At 44.0% G+C, this 19,801-nt stretch overlaps 1 protein-coding gene across 5 annotated transcripts in view; it reads left to right on the top strand.

The window, feature by feature from the left end:
* The window catches only part of Atxn1 (ataxin 1), a 399,758-nt gene that overhangs the window by 62,436 nt on the left and 317,521 nt on the right, over window positions 1-19,801 (top strand). The window lies entirely within an intron of this gene.

Here is a 19,801-nt window from a genome sequence, read left to right as displayed (position 1 = left end):
GCCGGTCTTGAACTTTTTATACTCTCTTGCCTTAAACCTCCAGAGTGTTAAAATTATAAGTGTGAGCCACCATCCCCAGCTTGGCTTTCTGTCTATTTGAAGGGTTAGCTATTTGAAAAATCTTGTAGTATTACACACAACTTATTTTATGGACTTGGACTGACAGATGACCCTAAACATCAGGATTTCAGAGCCCAAACACTTAAAATATCTTAATGTTCCAATTTCTAAAATTTTTTTTTTGTTTTGAGATGTGTGTGTGTGTGTGTGTTTATATGGCCTTGGCTGTCCTGGACTCGCTTTGTAGGCCAGGCTGCCCTTGAACTCATAGCAATCCCCCTGCCTCTCTGCCTTCCTGAGTGCTAGGATTACAGGCCTGTGCCACCCTCGCCTGGCTGTAATGTTCTGATTTTAATATCGTATTACATTCATTCTCTGGGAATTCTGTACATGCACACTGTGTATTTTTATTGGATTCATCTCCCATTTAAACCTCCAACTCTGTGGTCCTCTACCTGTGGGTTGAGAGCCGTTGGTGGGGGGTTGAGCGCCGTTGGTGGGGGGTTGAGCCATCATTTCACAGGGGTCACTTATCAGATATCCTGCATGTCAGATATTTATGATTTACAACAGTAGCCAAGTTACAGCTGTGAAGTAGCAACCAAAATAGAAGTGTTACAGCTGGGGGGTCACCATAACACGAGGAACTGTATTAAAGAGTCTCCACATTAGAAGCTCTCACTCCTCCCAGATCCATCTTCCTTCCTATCCGCTTCCAGCTTTAATTGATTAATTTACTTTCTATAATCCACCTTATCCGCCTGGTGCTGCCAGTACAGTCATGTCTGTTGGGTCATCCCCTGGAGCTTGGTTGATCTACCAGAGCCACATCTATTAAAAACAACTGAATCTTGGTGCCTGGAGATAGGGCTCAGTGATGGAGTGCTTGCTGCTCTTTCAGAGGAACCACGTTTTCTTCCCAGCACCCACCTCAGGAGGAACACAGAACTACCTGTAACCCTAGCTCCAGGGGTTCTGAGTCTCTAGCCTCCCCCAGGGGCGCAGGTGGACACATTAAAGGCAATAAAAATAAAAAGAGAATGAAAACCATCTCTCTTCTCTCTGAAGAGAAACCACCAGCGGTCAATAGCTCCTTGGATAGGGTTGGTGCTCCAGATGGCCCTCCCCCTGCGCATTCGATGGCTTGATCTTGTGTGGGTCTTGAGCTGGCAAGCTCAGTGGCTGTGAGTCACTGTGGCAGCTGTCCTGTATACCCCAAAGACTTCGCTTCACCCCTGTCCCCTCTGATCTCTGGCTTTTCCACAATGGTCCCTGAGCCTTGTGGGCAGGGTTATCATAAAGATGCTCCCCTCTGGATGAGTCATTCTCTGCTCTCTGACTGGGAATGAGGTTCTGTATTAACTGATAGCAGCTAACGTAATACAATAACTACACAAGGTAACCTCTTTAGGGTCTGAGAACGGTGTCACTCTATGATACCATGGAATGCTATAATTTTACAGATGAGAAATCTGAGGTGCAGTGGGGCTAAATGACGAACTCCATAGCACACAGGCCCCTGTTCATTGGCTGAAGATGAACACCGGCTTACTGGGTCCCCAATCTGATGTTCTTTTATTGAACATATTTTTCCCCAACACAATATTTCTGTTAATTATTTGAGACTTTCATACAATGAACCCCAGTTGCACTTGCTTCTCATTCCTTTAGGTCTGCACTCCCAACCTCGTACCCACCCCCCGAATACACCAAGTCCAGTTCATGCTGCCCACGTACTCATTCCAGGAACATGTACTGGGCACGTCTTTCGCTTTAATTAGGACCTTTTAAAATAATTGGGGTGCTTTTGGTTCTTCAACTTGCCTCGAAGATTTGGAATTTCCACTTAAGTTTTCTCAAGTCTCCAAAGGCACGAAGTATTCCTAGGCCAAACACAATTGCCGTGTGTGAAATGCAGCATGCACCCATCAGTGTCAGAGATGTGCGTCTTTGCCATTCGGGTGTTCTGATTCACTTCCCAGGCAGGTTTATTTGTTGAGGGGAAGCCCAGTGCCAAGTTCAGTGTGAGCCTGAGAACAATGAAGCACCAGAAGATGGGCCCAGGAGGGGCGAGTGGGAGGCTCAGGAGGGTTGGGACTTAGACAGCACCAGGACAGTTCCCATGCTGCCAGCCAGATGCCAGTGAGGACCTTCCTCAGCAGCATCGCTGATGATGGAGTGATGTGTTCAGACTTGAAGGAGCCTCAGGTGCACGGTTAATTTGCAGTGCAGGTGAGAAGTTGACCTCTGAGACCTGCTGCTGGGTGCCAAGCATCTCCCTGCCCGGTCCCTCCGGTTGGGGGTGTGGGGAGCAGACACATGTGGGCTCCTGATGCTTCCAGTGACAAGAAAGCATTGTTGATGAGAGGTGTGTGCAGAATGGCATGTCAGCAGTCTCGGGAGGGGACCTCCAGCTCCCTAGGGCAGAGCTTCGCTCTGTGTGTGCGGACTGGCCAATTCCTCGAATGGAGCAGAGTGGTGGCTGTGACTTCTGATTGGTAAGAATGTTTTCTATCTCCCATTGGTTACTGAGACTTTAATAATTTATTTGTGTTTAGACGTTACAAGGAGATGTATTTAGTGCTGTTTGTTTTATATTTGGCTTCTGGAGAAGTGTTAAGTAAGTGTTTGGAAGGCAGACATGTTTTGGTCCTTTTGGGAAGGCATCCTGGCCATTTAGCTAGAAAAAATAAGACCAAATAATTAAATGTAAAACATTTGAGCATTGAGCCTAGTGAGAGTATTGTCCCTTTTATGAGAAATTTGGGGAAAAGAGAATAAACTATGGGAAAATAAAACATCTTAAATGAGAGTTTTAGAAAAGGAGACATGAAGCAAGCTGCTGCTCTTTTTTTATTTTTATTTTTTTATATTTGTACTGGAGAGAAGGGAACAGTACTGTTAGAGCTGAATCAACTCTGCATTCTAACTTTATTTTATTTTTTGACATACTGAGAATTGAACCTCAGGCCTCACACATACCAGGGAAGTATTCTATCACTAGTCTGTGATCCCAGCCCCACATCACAGCCTAAATAGCTTTCCCAAGAGATAGGATTTAGATGGGAGAGAAGGCCAGAGAAAGATCGTAGATAAATTCAAGGGCAAAGCATAAACAGCATTTTAAAGAACTAGAGCTTAAGATGGACATGGTGGCACATACCTGTCATTCTAGCCTTCCAGAAACTGAGGCAATGGGATCTAGACCACCCTGCAGCGTAGCAGGACTTTACTCAGGCAAACAAAATGATGGGTGAGAGGTGGCTGCAGAGAGGAATGATAAGCTGGCAGCACAGCTTATTTGTAGACAGAATTTTCCATCTTTAATTCAGTGTGTTGAATATGAATTGTCCCAATCCATAATCTAGAGCAAAATGAGCTCAGGTGTGTGCCTTACTGTAATTTATTTAGCCCACACCAACAGGTGTCTTAGTTCCGCTGACACAGACCATACCCTTGCCAATGTTAAAAGCACAGTTCTCATCTCACAGGAATAAGAGGACAATAACTCTGTAGCCAAAGGTGAGTGACCATGGCTGAGGAACACAAATATAATTTACCCCAAATCCTATGTCCCAACGAGATAAAAACTTCCTGAACTTAAGTTATAAGTCAAGACGCTTTTCAAAAACGCTGGCAGAAACCTCAGGCAGGCAGGTTCTAGCAAAGCAAGGAGTCCCCGAAACGGACCTCAGATGCTAGCTGATGACACATCTTGCTTTGGAGTTAGGGGCAGCCAGGGTTCACACAACCCAAAAGATTTATCTGATAGTCATAGGATATGACGGAGAGATGGGCAAAAAAATGCTTATTCAAGGGACCAGGATAGCCCAGGGACCAGGATAGCCCAAAGCAAGGTGGCTTTGGATTTGCACTATTCCAACTTCTTCACTATCGAAGGATGACAGTCAGGCCGGCAGCCTTTGCAGACTAGGATGTCGACATGCCTGCTGCTTCTAGGAACTCTAGGTCACATTGTTGATGGTTTCACTGAGGTGTTTCCTCTGTGCATGGCGGTGTAGGGGGCTAGCGCGATCTGCGGGTGTAACCTTTTGACTTTTCTGGAACCCCCTTAAACTGTTGCTGTTGCAAGTGCCGTGTCCCCAAAGCGAGGGTGTCTGAGAGAGAGAGAAGAATCTTGAAAGCACAGCATGAAACCTGTCTCTAGCTTTTGATGGCTTGTTTTCTTCTTAGTTAAAGAAGAAAACAGCAAGGCGAACTTGTCTACTATGCAGAGGAAGACATTCTCTGTTCACCAGAGCCCGGACCAACAGGCCAGAGAGTAAATCTCTTTCAAGCCTTCATTCTTGAGGGTTCCTCAATGACCATTCACTTTTGGCCTTCTAAATTCCTCCAGAAAAATCATCAGTGTTTGATTCTGAATATATTTGGAATGTGACCACCTTTAGAGAGTGTATTTACTCTTTTTCTTTTCCAATACTGGTGACTGAACCTGGCGTCACAAGCAAGGTAGACAAACGGTTCATCACTCAGTCATATCCCAGGCCTGGATGGCTGCGTCATTTTTACAACACTCAGACTCATTTTCATTGAGGCAAGGTCTCATGTAGCCTAGGCTCATCTGGAACTCTTGATCTTCCAAGTGCTGGGACTGCTCCGCCATACCTCACTTACTTAGAATATTTCAATGCAGCAGATGCTGATATTATTACAAGCAGAGTTTTCTTAAGGCCCTCAAAACATTTGGACAGACATAGTTGTAAAATGCAGTTTTCCCTTTCCTAAGTGGGATAGAGCATAATGTATCCCCTCTTGGACAGCCCAACTTCTGTCTCTGTGACACTTTGAGGCTGATGTATGAGAACCACCATGTCTCAGAAACTCGAGCCTTTTGATGCCATCGCACTTTTCATACCCGCTTTCTTGCCGGGCATAAGGGTCCCTCTGTACCTGCCTGGTATCTGTAAACATGAAAGAAATTGAGACAGGTGGCCAAGGTTATTCAACCCCCATGAGGCTGAACCTGACACGTTCATTCTAATTCCTCATCCTCTTTACCTCTTCTCATTGTCCGTGGAGTGCAGAGAGTGAGACGTTTGAGGAGGAACTTCCCAAGGTGAATTAGGATGCTAACAAAGAAAGTAAGAGCTGTCAGTGTGCACAGCATTTCAAAAACTAACAATAGCCTAAATAGGCAGTGGAGAAAACAATACAAATAAGTGTGATTGCTTGTCTGATTAACCATGCCTAACCAGGAAAATATTTTATGTGTGGGACTTTGGTGTTTACACAGCAAAGAAGAGAGGAAGGTTGTTAAGGAAGTTGGGGTTTCAGAACTTTCTTATTCCCAAGCTGGGAGTCTAGAGTTCCCCCTACAAGCCTGGTGGGCTCGCTTGTGGGAGGCGGAGCCCTGTGACTCTGGGAGATCTGTGTCATTTCTCCTCTGCTATGCTTATCCCGGGAAGCAGCGGAGATGCTGATCTAGGCAGGATGAGTCCTGGCTTGCTGTGGCTGCTTGCCTTGGCCAAGGAGGAAGAACTGGGGAGCTTTTATGCACACACCAAACACTTGGCTCAAAAGACTGGGGGAAAGCGAAGGGAGTGATAAATTATAGCCTGATGTTTATGAGAGGTACCCCTTACACACATACAAAGGAGTGATTAGTGAATGAATTATTTTCAGAAAGTTTCTTCATCTGACCTTTGTAACTGAGATTATGCATCTCATAGAAATTATATTTTATATTCGGGTTCCAAAAAAGTCCACATGAATGTTTATCATGACCTTAGGATCATGCCTGCTTTACTCTCCATGAAGCCAGGTCACCCAGGAGCCACTTCAGCAGATGGTAGGCAGTCATGATGGAGAAAAGTCATGGTGGTTTGGGGACTAGCAGTGAAAATGGGAGTGGAAGTGGATTACCATGATAAAATGAAAGATAACCTCAAAATCCCTAATGGGACATGAAGTCAGTTGTAAAATTGGTCCCAGAGGACCCATTTAAGAATGAAAGAGGTGAGATAGCTATAATTAGGGTAAGACTTCACTTGAGGAAAAATATTCTATCAATCAGTAGTGCCTCAAAACTGATTAAGCTGATGATCTGTTAATAATGGAAGTGCTGTCCCTCAGGACACATAAGCAGAGTCGGAAGGAGCCTGGAACCAGGGTCTATGAGCTGCAGAGAACCCTGTGTTGATGGCAACTCATATTTGTCCTAACACTAGCATGTCCTGATTAAGATTTCTATTGTTTCTCAGTGTAACCAGAAAATATAATATGGAAGGCTGGGGAGGTATTTCGGTAAGGAAAACGCTCCATAGGCCCCAAAGCCAGACACTGTAGCTTGCATCTGTTATCCTGGTGTTCCTATAGTAGGATAGGAGGTAGAGGCAGGAGAATCATCAGAAGCTGAAGGGCCAGGTAGCCTGGCATACAGAGGAGCGAACAATGAGAGATCCTGTCCCAAGCAAGTGGAAGATGAGGACAGATAGCTGAGGTTGTCCTTTGAACTCCAATCCCCCCTGGGGGGATGTTTAAAAAAAAACAAACTAATAATGACAATTTAACATCTCGGAAATGATTTCAACAAAGGTAAATAAATAGCCGCACTTTTCAGCCCCAATATAGTGTAATTTTTCATACATTGTATTCTTTATCTGCATGTACATAATTCTTTAAAAAAGGAATGAAAAGTAACTAGTAAACACAATGTTACTTTCTCACTCAAAGAAGCATAAAATTAACTTCTGTGTTTAATTCTTTCAAGTATCAGTAATAAGGTAGTCAGTGATGTATTTGGGTTATTTCTTGTTCAAAATTTGAAAAGCATTCTTAGCATAGGGAATGATTCTTGTTTGAAGCCGTGTGGGCATCTTTACATGTTGTTTCTACTTTTTGGACATATTAGTCTTGCTAAAGAATGAATCTCATGACGTGTCTGTGTGTGTTGCATGCTTTAATCAGAATCGCCCTTGTTCCCTTCCATCCCTCCTCATTTGCTGCCTGCCTCTCACGCTGTTCATTAGGACTCCTCCCTTTTCTGATTGTCCCTCCTTTAGCAGCTGTCTACTGTCTTTGGTTCCTCAGCTAGGGGGAGGGGCTGGTGAGTCAGGTGCCGACTGGTCTGATCTTGTGTGGGCCTTGCACAGGCAAACCACAGCTACAGTGACTTCATGAACATGCTGGTCCTATTTTGCTCAGAGGACACTTTCCCCAGGTTCTCCCTGACCTCTGGCCCTTACGCTGCTCCCCTCCCCCCACTTCTTCCAAGATGGTTCCTGACCCTTGCAGAGGAGGAGCTGTGACATAGATGTCCCATTTAAGGCTGAGCACTCATTCTCTGTGCTTTAGTATCCTTTTCTCTGTCTAGATTCTGTATACAAGATAAAGCATACAGTGGCTCTATCTGCGCTGGCTTTCTTCCATGGACATGTTGCATTAATTAACATTCTCATCCTTTCAGTGTTTTGACTTTATTTCTCCACAAGAGTGGTCTTTCAGGATCCTGCAGGGCAAACTTCTTGACTCGTGTAATTAGTGGGTTGGATTCCCATGCCTCCTGCTCTAGGGCTGGCTGTAGTTTTCACTTAACTCTGACAAAGGTAACTGGAGGGAGGATAGTGAGGCAAGGCTTCAGCTTTCTAGACAGCCTGTGACTTCCTCTTTGTACTTTTCCTAGGTTGTGCATTCTCAAAGAATTTCCGTATAATTAAATACTCTTCCTTATAAAGTAGGCTGAACATAATTTAATATCCCCCTGAAGGTACTCCAGAGTCTCAGAGAGCGTCAGGGTCACTGTGAACATCAATTATCTTTTCATGGTGGGTGTGGTCCAGGAGGATGGAGTTAGCAGTGTTCTGTTTGATGGAGTGACTGGACATTTGTTCTGTTATTACAGGGAGGTCAGTTGGGACTGAGGCCCCATGTTAAGCAGTCACAGGAGAGAATGGAATGCAGGAAGCTTCCTTGGCTTAGAAAGACTGATGATAAATCACTTGTCAGTTTTACCACATGGCTCGTTTTAGTCCAAGCAACGTTGTCACATACAACATTTTCTATTTCTTTCTTGGGAAGGAAGTGAAGCAGAAAACTTGGGGTCACTTGCCTAAGTCATAAAACGTAAATGACAGAGGCTGCTGAACTCCAAATTGGGTGGGTTTTTGTTTGCGCTATAAAGATTGTCAACACACCTTGCGTTCTCTAGGCTGTAGGCATGGGGCTCAGTCCTCACAGCTGCTCTCTGAGCGAGTCAGGTTCAGTTCTTAGGACTTTGTATTTAGGGATAAGGACACTGAGATATTAATACATACCCTAGTGAGCCGCAAAGCCAAAGTGTGAGCTCAGGACTTCAGGATCCAAAGCCTTCACTCCCGACTGAGAAGCCCGGGCCTGCTCTGTGTACACACACATGAGAAAGATGTGTCAACAGATAGCTTCCTGTCTACAAGGCTCTTTCTGTCAGTGATCATTTTTCCTGACATGTGGCAGTTGGATTTTTCAGTTTGGAATCTTGGACCATCCCCTGAACCTCAGTTTACAGATCTCACATATGACAATACAGACCATCTCATGTTCTTATGAGAACATGGTGAGGCACAAGTCACAGGCCTTGTGCACTGCTGTGTCATAGCCTTTAGGTTTTAAAGACATTGTTATTAATTACTGTTTATATCATTATTGTACATCCGTAGTGACCAATGCTACTAGAAAAACATTCCAACAGTTAGGTATTTGCACCCATTTAATGAATGTGTTGGTATTAAGTAGGTCATTCATAAGCGGCTTCTTCTCACAGACACCCCCACCCCCCAACATGGTGGAAGGGCCTGATGCTTCAAAATTGGGAAATTCTTATGATTACATCTTTAACAGTATTAATCCTCCCTATACTCAATTGATAAGATTTTTATCTCATTAAGCAGTTATCAAGTTATGTGTGAACTGAGACCAATCATCCAAACTATGAGCTATGGATTAAAATTTTTAAATATTTACTTTTCATTTTATGTGCATGAGTGTTTTATCTTTGTGTCTTTGGTGCCCGGGGTGGTTAGAAGAGAGAATACTGGATCCCCTGAAATTGGAGTTACTGACAGGTAGGAATTGCCATAAGAGTCCTGGGAATTGAGCTTCCATATATTCTGTCGTCTGTCTCTGTGTGTTTCTCTCTGTCTGTCTGTCTGTCTGTCTGTCTGTCTGTCTGTGTGTGTGTGTGTGTGTGTGTGTGTGTGCTGGGATTGCAGGTGTGTGCGCTGGAATTGCAGGTGTGTGCCACTGCATCCTGCCCCTGTTTTGTTTTTAAATTTATTTCTCCAGGATATCTTCTCAGGGATTCTTTATCACCCTTGAAGATATTTTCTGAACTCTGTGCCTCAGGCTGTAAATTCTTTATAAACCAGAAACTGTTAGCTAGCTAATGGTTCCTACTTGGTATATGACATGGATAGTGCCTGCATGGTAGATGCTTTACATGTTTACTTGGCTTGCAGTGTGGTGAAATACAAAGTTACCATTTACAATCCATCCAAAATTTAAATAGTTGTTTTCATTTTAACTTACAGAAAACTATACTGTTAGTGTGTGTGTGTGTATATATATATATATTCTTTTTGTAAATTTGAAAATTACATCTGTGTATGCATACCTGTGTGGAGTTGGAGAACAAGTTTGTGGAGTCAATTCTGCCCTCCCATGAGGGGCCTGGAGGCTATACTCCAGTTTGCCATGGACCCACTGAGCCATCCTGCCCAACTCAGTGTATCCATTTCTGAACTATGCACTGTCCTTCTTACTCCTCACAGGAACTTGCCTTCACCTTTCCAGTCACACCTGCTTAGTGTCCTTCATGTTATTCTAGGTTTACAGGACTATAGGAACAAAGAAGGTGAGGTCCCCTGAGGGAAGGGACGCTGCCCGTGTCATCAGATGGCATTGATGACAAGACTGAATGATGGTTTGGAATGCCCCTGGTAAGAAAGGGGCATTTCTTGACAGCTAGCATGGAATTCCAAGAGGAAGAACATGCTTGATGACACAGGATTCGTGGAGACTGTGTTCTGTGATTTCACGTTTCGAAGCAATGTAGTGGCACTGAGGCTGTAACTCCTGGTAGAAGACTTGTCTATCACGAGTGAGGCCTTGAGTTCAAGACTGAGCACTACAAAACAAATAAATAAAAACAAGCAGGGAACTGAATAAATGGATGGTGGGGGAACAGTAGTGATTCCAAACACTGAGACGCTTGTTGGCTCTTGTCTTATCTTCTCATTTTCTTTTATCTCATTCTCAGTTTTCAGAGTTCAGTCAGTATTTCCCAGTCCTTTTCTAGAATGATCTAAGAGTAGTAGAGATAGTGTATCTGAAGTACACCAACATGACTTCTGAAGGGGCTCAGAGGAGAACACTCTGTGTGTGTTGTGTGTGTGGGGGGTCTGTCTATGGGTATATGGTCACATGTGTGCAGGAGCGAGTGATAACACATATGGAGACCAGAGGTCTTCATTGCTCATTGGTTGGCAGATTCCGCCCTGGGTACACTGACTAACTTGCAGTGAATGAATAACTAAGACTTGGCAAGTCACTCTCTGTCTCGTTTCCCCCATGTTCTCAGTATTAGTCAAGGAGGTTGAAGTAGAGTGACTTTGCAAGGGTGCCGCCAGGGCTAAGGGTCTCTGATTCATATACTCTTGAAAACCATTGTGCATGGGCCTTCTCTTTTTGATAAGTGGAAATACATTTGCCACGGAATCTGGAGACATGTTATCCGACTGTCCTCTCCCATGGGTTAGCACTCATGGTCAGGGTTCTGGGGGCGCTAGCACTGTAGGTGTTCTAAGCCCTGTGAAGAGCAGGAGATACCGTACGGGAGGGGAGTCGTGCAAGCCTCAGGGATTTTGGTATGGGTGCATGTGGCACGTGAATACCCGGATCTAGTTCCTCAGTGAGGAAGGGCCAGGCTGCTGTAGAATCACACATGAAGACCCTCAGCCGCCCTCATGACGGCAGTCCTCTTCCAGAGTCTACCCGGTCAGAGCTCAACCATTACTTAAGGGGAAAACAAAACGGGAAAACCCCATCTCCGTAATGCTCCCATGGACTCCACAACAATTTCATTTTGTTTGCTCGTGTGTTTGATCTCCCTTTTCTGTAATGGGTACAACACTGAAGGAAAAACTAGGAGAAGTTTTGTGTAAAAAGCAAAAACAAAAACAAATCGATTGCTCACAAAACCTATCTTGGTTTGACTGACGTTTCCAGTAGGAGGGAATATGTTTTCCAGATCTTTCAAGCTTCTTGATTATTGTCGTTTATTAGGAACCATGCCTTATAATAACTTCAAATTGCAAAGAGAACAGACTTGAAATGTTCTCACATGAGATAATGGATAAATCAACTAGCTTGACACGGCTATTTCACAGTACGAGTATATCATCAATACGTTTTATTACACCCATAAATAAATACCATTTTGCCCATTAAAAGCAAACATTTAGATTAAAGAGCCCACTGTCACAGGGAGTAGGCCCTAGGCCCTAGATTTACTGGCCATATGAATCTGGCAAATTCCTGCCCTGTAGTTCTCATGTGTGGCCTAACTCGTCAGCTTTGACATGAAGAGGGTTGTCTTCGTTTTGTCTGATCCAAGAAATCCAGACAAGAAGTTCTAGCTGCATATGGGAAAGGTAATGTTTCCAAATGTGTGCACGGGCACACATGCATGGCTACCTGTGTTGTGTATGTGAATGTATTTTGTATATGAGTACCTACAACATGCAGATGTGTACAAAACACATATACATACAACACATGTAAATACATATAAAACCTACCCAATGTACCTGTATATGTAATACATGTATGTTCCCAACTAACACATGTATGCAATGCTCATATACACAGCACATGCATATATAATACACAAAATGAAAATTTATACTGTCCAGGTACATGTACACCTATACACATACAGGCAGAAACATTGTTAGTGAGCAGATCTTAGGGTCTTTGGTGGTTGCTAAGGGACATTACAAGTAGATATGAAATTTGATTTTTCACAGTGGTTCACTGGTTGTGCTAGAATGCTGTTGCTCTTTAGGTTAGCTAGCTCTGCTAAAATGTGAGCAGGAAGCAAGCGGACTAGATACCCCCCCCCCCCCAGAATTCTGCATGGAAAGGAAAGAATTCCCTGGTTCACTGTCCCCTTCATACTATTTTCAAAGTTGTGTTGGGCCATCTCTGTGTTACTAGATCTCAGCCACAAGATGCCATAACTCGTGGAAAGCCGTTGAACCGTGCTGGACTTAACCAGTGCTGTACGGAGAAGGCCCCAGTCCCTCTAGACCCTCGACTAGGGGCCTTGAATTCCAGAGCTCAGTATGACTGTCTCTCCCATTTTCCTCCTATGATCGCAGAACTGTCAGAGCTCTTCCTTATGTCCTGCTAGGTAGCGTGTGCCAGTCATAGCAGGAACTAGACCACGACATAAACATTACATCAGTCCTTTACTGTTTAATTGGAAAGCTTTTAAGGAAAGCCCCAGAGGGCATCTCTCAGAGCTCTGGAAGGTCACCAATGTATTTCATTGGCCCTACCTGTCACCAGTTTACCTTTTTACCTTGGATACCCACAACTTAGTGTGTACAAGTCCCTAAACCTTGAAGCTGCCTTTAGTACCTCCTCAGTCCTAGGTTATTCAGAAACTCAATGATGCGTACAGCCTGGGACTCCCTTGACTTGTTTCCAGGGCCTGCTCCAGACTTTGTCCTGGGACAGAAGCATGGCCGTGTTAGAGTATGGTTTTTCTGTAGCTCACTGTTTCATTTGTTGGGGCTGTCTGCAGGGAGAGAGAGAGAAAGAGGGAGCGAGAGAGAGTATGTGTGTGTGTGTGTTCACGCGCGTGTGCGTGTACGCGTATGTGTGTGGTTTTGGTTGCCAGGACAACAGTATTGATTTCACAGAGCTTTGAGGAACTTCTGTGTAAGGAATAGTTAGGTATGCTAAAAGATCACGGAAGTCACTGAAGTTTTACATACAAACATATAGATTAACTTGTATATATTTTATCTTCATTTGTTAAGGTGCTTGTGTGTGTGTGTGTGTGTGAATATGTTTGCATCTGTGTGTGTGTGTGTGTGTGTATACATGTTTTTTTCTTTTTTTCTTTCAAGCTGCCTGTAGAAAAATGCTGATTCATAGTGTCCTTCTCTTTCGCTTTCCCAGGAAATTTGCAGACTGTTTCTGAGTTAATTTTTTTTTTTATAACCACCTTGAATTTAGTCTCTCCGTAAATCTTCATGTGTTCCTTTTCTACCCGTAGGCTGTTTTATGTCATGCTAACAAATGTCAGGCTTGTCCTAATGAATCTAAGGAAACATCAGCTTTAGCCATAGGACTCTCAAATGTTTTTTCCCTTGGTTCTTACTATATGTAAAAATTCAGCGCCAAGTTTCAGTTGTGTGTGTACGCGGGTGCTGAAGGTGTGCAGCCTGTCCAGAGAGCACCTGGATCCTCTTCTCACCACTGGATCACGTGTGCCCTTTCGACTGGCACCTTGTGAAAATCTCCCCACTAGGAAATCAGCAGGTTGAGGAGGTGGGGAGGGATAGCTGAGTGGGCACAGTGACGCCTCTGTAAGCCTGAGGACCACAATTCTGACCCAGAACCTACGTAAGCCATTTGCCCAATGAGCGTGCAGCCTGAAGGGGATTCCAGAGCATGGAAGGCAGAGAAGGGTTCCCTGGAGCAAGCTGCAGAGCCAGACTAGAAGTATGGAGGCCGGCCTTTGACTGAAAGACTCTAGCTTGAAGGATCCGGTGGGAAGCAATCTAGGAAGACTCCTGAGGTCAACCTTTGTCCTCCACAGGCACACGGAGGGAGCGCACGTGCATGAGCCCACGCACGCATACACACGATTTCTTTAAAAATATTAAAATGTTAATTTCTGAGGCTTGGGAAAGAAGACTGCAGCTCTGTTAAGTCATCTGTGCCACAGCAAGCTGAGATGGTATTTTCGCTGAACACTTCTCATAAAGCAGAGACCTTCGTTTCCTTTTTATAATTCCACACCGATGGCTTGGTCCTTCGCTTTTTAGGATTTGAATCTATCGTGGATCCTACCCAGCAAGTCTGGTAGCACACCCTGATAGTTCACGTTAACCTTACATTCCACCCAAGGTTTACAGTGTCATAGAAGCTAGATGGGATTACAGCTCTGTGGACATTTTGGTAGGCTGCGTTGTTTATTGAAATACTCTATTACGTTAAATACTTTTGTAAATATACAGAAAGTTCATGGGACTAAGAAAGCTCCTCCAGGCCACATAGAAGGTTCTCAGTAACCATTTCTTGTTTATTTGAGTGACTTTATTTATATCTTTTTTTTAAAAAAAACCCTGTTTTTAAAAATATCTGTAGTGTTTGTTTTTAACTATTTGTAGGACATTAAAAAAATCTCTCAAACAAGACAACCTTCTTCTTGCTTGATGGAAAAATCAGCTCCCCAACTAAGCGTATTATTTAAACTTTCGTTTCTAGCTTAGAGTATAATTTGTGGCTCTTATGTCAGGAAACTCCACGTGGTATGTTCTGTTAGCGTCTTGTTTCAAGATAATCCTTGTAACATCTGTGTCACCGGCCTTTGAGGCAGACTCCTCTGAAGTGAATAATTGCACAACCAGAACTGTGGGTTGTCTGTTAGAATATTGGATAGATGTCCTCCTTACTGGTCTTCACAGGAAAGCTGCTGCAGCGTAATCCAGTTATTTGCGGCACATTACCGGATTTGAGATGGGCTCTGTTGGGCTCAGGGGAAGGCTCGGTTGGAAAACTGCATTCCATGCGCTCGTGAAGGCCGGAGTTTGCTCTCCAGAACTGATATGGAAAAGCTGGGTGTGGTAGTGCTCACTTAACTCATGGCACTTGGGGAGGCAGAGAAAGGCGAATCCCGAGGGCCTGTTACTTGTGGAGCTATAGGTTCAGGGAAAGACCCTGTCTCAAAAACAAAAACAAACAAACAAACCCAAGGGGCACGGTGGCTTTTGAGGAACAACAACCATGTCTGGCTTCCACATGCAAATTCATGCGAACCCACAGAGACACTGACAGAAACCAGCTGCTTTTCTAACTTCTTTTTTAACTTCTATAGCTATTGCCTCAGAGGGCACACTGCATGTTTCAGGGTCCAAAATGACCTGAAAAGTGTAGACTCCTGTGTCTTAGTGTGCTTATATATTTTCTGTGACAAGATATTTCTGGAGCTGCGTTGCCCTGTGCCATCTCATCCCGAAAGATTAGTATAGAGGAGTAAGGTCAGCGTTAACTCAAGAAATTACTTTGGAGTTTTCATTTCACTGAATAAGTTCTTGTATGAATGTGAATGCATGTGTGGAGAATTTTTTGCATCTGGAAATGTCGGGTGTAGGGAGTTGGCTCAGTGGTTAAGAGCACGTGTTGCTCTTACAGAGGACCAGGGTTTGATTCCCAACACCCACATAAAGGATCATAGCTGCCTATGACTCCAGTTGTAGGGGATCCTTCTTCTGAACTCTGTAGGTACCATGTGTGCATGGGTACACATATGTACTTGCAGGTGAAAGATGCAGTCACATATAATAAATCACTCAGGAGAGACTGGAGGAAGGGGAGGAAGGAAGTGATGTAACTCTATTTCAATTAAAAACAAGTTAATTTAAAAAAAAACAAAATGGAAACAAAGGCCAACACAAAATCTCCCCTTAAAGAGTTTCTAATCAAGTGAGGAAGAAATATCAGTTCTGATTTTCAAATGACTCCAGTGTGAGCACCGTAACCATGATTTTCGGAATGCAGAGGGAGGGCCTCCATATATGTCTTAATTCTGTCAGTCACGGCTTATATTTCACATGTGGTGATTGTGTTACTATTTTTGTCTTCGAGTTCTAGGAGATTTTTATGAGTTTTAAGATGGTAAATTACTATTTGAACAATTTCTCTTTCAAAAAAAAAAAAACTAAAAATAGTTTAAAATGCCATGAACATCTTGATAAAAGGAATTACATATCAAGACGTTTTGAGCATCGTCACCATCCAGCTATCTACCCACTGGTGAGCAGCAAGCTCCAGTGTGTTGATTGTCACATAGATGGCCTTGACAAAGAAGTGTGCTCCACTACAAAACAAGACAAAAGACAAGGACAGGGACACTAGAAAAAAGGTCTGTAGGGAAGAGGGAGTATTGACTGAGGTGGGAGGAAGTGGAGAGAAAGTGCCAGAGGGGAGACTAAGCAGAAAACCTTAGATACCTTTGTGAAACTGTCCAAGAGAAAATCTTATTTATTAATTCTCTAAATATATGAAACTACATTGGTCATACATTACTTAAGAATCTTTGTCCCTGCAATCGTTCTACCTTGGGTATCTAGATGTGATGGTCCATGTCTTTAATCCTAGCATTCAGGAGGCAGAGACGGGGGTTGGGGGGATCTCTGAGAGTTTGAGGCTACCCTGATCTCTAAAGTAAATTCCAGCACAGCAAATTCCAGACCTGCCAGGGCTGGGCAGTGAGAATCTATCTCAAACTAAACAAACAGAAAGTTTGTGTGTACAAGGAGGATAAGTTAATGTAAGGTAAAAATAATAAATCCTTCCTGTTTTGTTTTTTTAATATTGATAAATAAAATACCGCAGTCTTGTGGGTCGTATTTTTGCTTGATCTGATGTTTGCGTGTTTATAGTTTAAAGACTGGGTGATGACTGATTTGCTCAGGTCCTGTGCCTCAGAGTAAGTGCCAGCCTCTTTCTTATGACCGGTAAACCTTTCGTGTGAGCTCTATCAATTCAGTTTAACAAAGCTATCTCCCTGATAGGTCAGGAGAAAAGAAAAGAGTAAATAATATATTCTATTCAGATTGTAACAGGGAGTATTACTGGGTTTTATAAAGGAAAGACTTTCAGAGTGTGTGTGTGTGTGTGTGTGTGTGTGTGTGTGTGTGTGTGGTAGATGCAGCAGCGATATTGTACATTTCTTTCAAAATGCACAAACTGCCTCGTGGCCCATGGGTGGGGGAACTACCTAAGGTGCCCTCTCTACTTACTCATTCTCTTGAACCAATCCAGCAAGGGAAAACCCAGGGTGCTGGGGGCGGGGGTGGGGGCGGGGGAGATCAGTGAGTTCTCAGCGGAAACCTTGATGCTGGCCACTGGACACCCCACAGCTGGATCCCTTCATTATCAGTATGCAGGGCGAACCAATGCAGTGGTTGTGGTCAAAATGGAGTACGAGTTCTGACAAAAAAAGTTACAGCATGCCCACAAATTTGCCTGGCCCAACAGCAAATGCAAATTACAGTCTGTCCCACAGGAAAGCTAGCAATCCTGGGGCCAGAAGTTGAAGTAAGAGAGAGAGAGTGTGTGTGTGTGTGTGTGTGTGTGTTGCACATGCTCACATAACGTACGTGTACACATGTGTTGCTTGTAGAGATTAGTATGTTGGCCATTTCTTTGGTTTTCCAGAGGCAGATGTTATACATTGAAGTTTCTAGTTTGTTTTCTATTATATCTCTATCACTCTTAGACTATCAGGTGAATAAGCAAAGATTTTTCTTTAAAAAGATTCTTTTCAAATACACCCACTTCTAATTCAGGAAAAGAGATGCTTCATAATAAATTCAGAAAAAAATGAATTTCCGACTCATTAGGAATATATTCTAGCTGTTGTCAGAGATTAGAGTACCACCCCACCCCAAATCCTCAGTAGGAAACAGAGGTGAAGCAGGCTGATAGCTTGCCCACAGGGCTGTGCTATCACAGGACCACAGCCAGGTGGCTTTGGGTGGTTGACCTAAGTTCCCTCAGCATCTGGAAAATGAGGAAGTGGGCTGTTCCCAGCGGTTCTTCCACTGTGGGTTCAGAATCCCCTGGAATGCCGAGTTTCTTCCCAACGCATCTCCACGGAGTCAGTATAAGCTGACCTCCCCCCCCCCCCGTTTCCAAATCCCCAAACGTGAAATGCCGGACAACCTGGAACTTTCCAAGCGACAACACGACACAAGTAAAGGATCCCCCCAGTGCATGATACAGGTCTCAGAGCACTGGTGCCCTGTGACACGTGCATGCGACCCAAATTTCATTGCTAGACCTGAGTTCTGCCCCCAGCATAGCTCATTGCCTATGTGCAAAGTATGTCAGAATCTGAAAAATATTTTAGAATCCAAAACACCCCTGGCCCCAAGCATTCGGGGTAGAGGATTACTCGGTGCTTATCATGATAGGAAGTGCTTAGGTGTTTTTATTCCTGGAAAGTCATGAAGGTCATGTCTGCACCTTAAGCTACTTATAGACAGCCCTCCCTGGTCAGTAGGAAGTGGTATAAGGGAATACCACTTCCCTTATACCAGTAAGGGAATAGGTCTTGCATATGGAAATCAGTATGCAAAACTGCAAAATGGGAGAGACTGAGTGGGGTGACCCTCCCCAGGGCCTACTGCTTGTTTCCAGATTGGTCCAAAGGAAGAAAAACGAAACTAGGGAATACATTTATTATAAGAAATAGAAAACAAAAATGAAATTAGCAAATTTTTTCTTTCTTTCCTTTCTTAACATCTTTCTTTTCTTCCTTCCTTCCTTCCTTCCTTCCTTCCTTCCTTCCTTCCTTCCTTTCTTTCTTTCCTTCTTTCCTTCTTTCCTTCTTTTCCTTCCTTCCTTTCTTTCCTTTCCCCTTTTCTCCCCCCCCTTTTTTTTCCTTGGGAGCAGCTCAAAGTCCTTGTCATATCCAGGGGATTTTTTTTCACCATCCTCATACCTTCAAGCTATGATCTGTGGCTGGACTCATTGGCTCTCTGGCTTGCCTCTGAATACCAAACAAATGATGAAACAAGTGGCTTTTTTTTTTTTTTTTTTTTGTCACCGGCCAAAGGAGGGGCCCGAAGCATGAACCTTGCCTTTGGCAGAAACGCTGACAGCTCCCTGGCATCCCGATGCTCAGCCTGGGCCTTATAGCTGCAGCCCACATAACATCTCAGTGGAAAGGAGAACAGAGCAGAGGAAGAAAGGAAAGTTGTGGGAATCCTGAAATGGTAATATCCATGGTAGCAGCAGCGCTGTCTGCCAAGCAGAGAACACTGGTGAGCCTTCGGGCCCTAATTGCCAAGCATGTTTGTACTAGAATGGGGTTCAGAAATTCAGACAGAGCACTGCCTGTGTTTAGACACCATGCGGGAAAGGTTGATTTATCCGCAGCCTGAATCAGGCATCCTTGTGTCAGGAAACACTCTCAGGTGGCTCTCTAAGCTCCCTCACTCCAGCGGAGGACAGGACTCCCAGGACTTAAAGGGGAGGCAGACATTTTTTCTTCCGAGCATCTCTGTGCTCTGAACATGAAGAAGGGCTTTGGGCCAAAAGTTCCTGTGGGGAAGTTGACAGAGGTGGAAAGTTGAAATAACCTGAAGGCACCATAGCTGAGAAACTGCTCCTCCCAGCCACAATTAGCTTTGGGAGGGTGTCAATTCAGAAGGGCTCAAGGCTAGCAGCTTTGTACTGTGTGCTGACTGACTGGGGAGGGGGTTCTCTCTCTCTCTCTCTCTCTTTGCACTCCCCTTCTCTCCATCTTTCTCCATTCCCTCCTCTTTCTCTATTCCTTCCCTCCTTTCCTCTCCCTATTCCCAGACCTAGTCCAAGGTTAAAAAAAAAAAAGACCTCATTCTGTAATCTTGACTGGCATAGAGGCAGCTAGATTTGTTTGCTCAGCAGACAGGGAAGCAACTGGTTGTGTTATGAAAGCAACACCCTTCCCTCAATGCCCAAT

This window comes from Meriones unguiculatus, chromosome 19, assembly GCF_030254825.1.
Source record: "Meriones unguiculatus strain TT.TT164.6M chromosome 19, Bangor_MerUng_6.1, whole genome shotgun sequence".
In the NCBI taxonomy this organism is placed as follows: Eukaryota; Metazoa; Chordata; class Mammalia; order Rodentia; family Muridae; genus Meriones; species Meriones unguiculatus.
The sequence above is the reverse complement of the archived record's forward strand: the minus strand, read 5'-3'. Positions and strand labels throughout refer to the sequence as shown.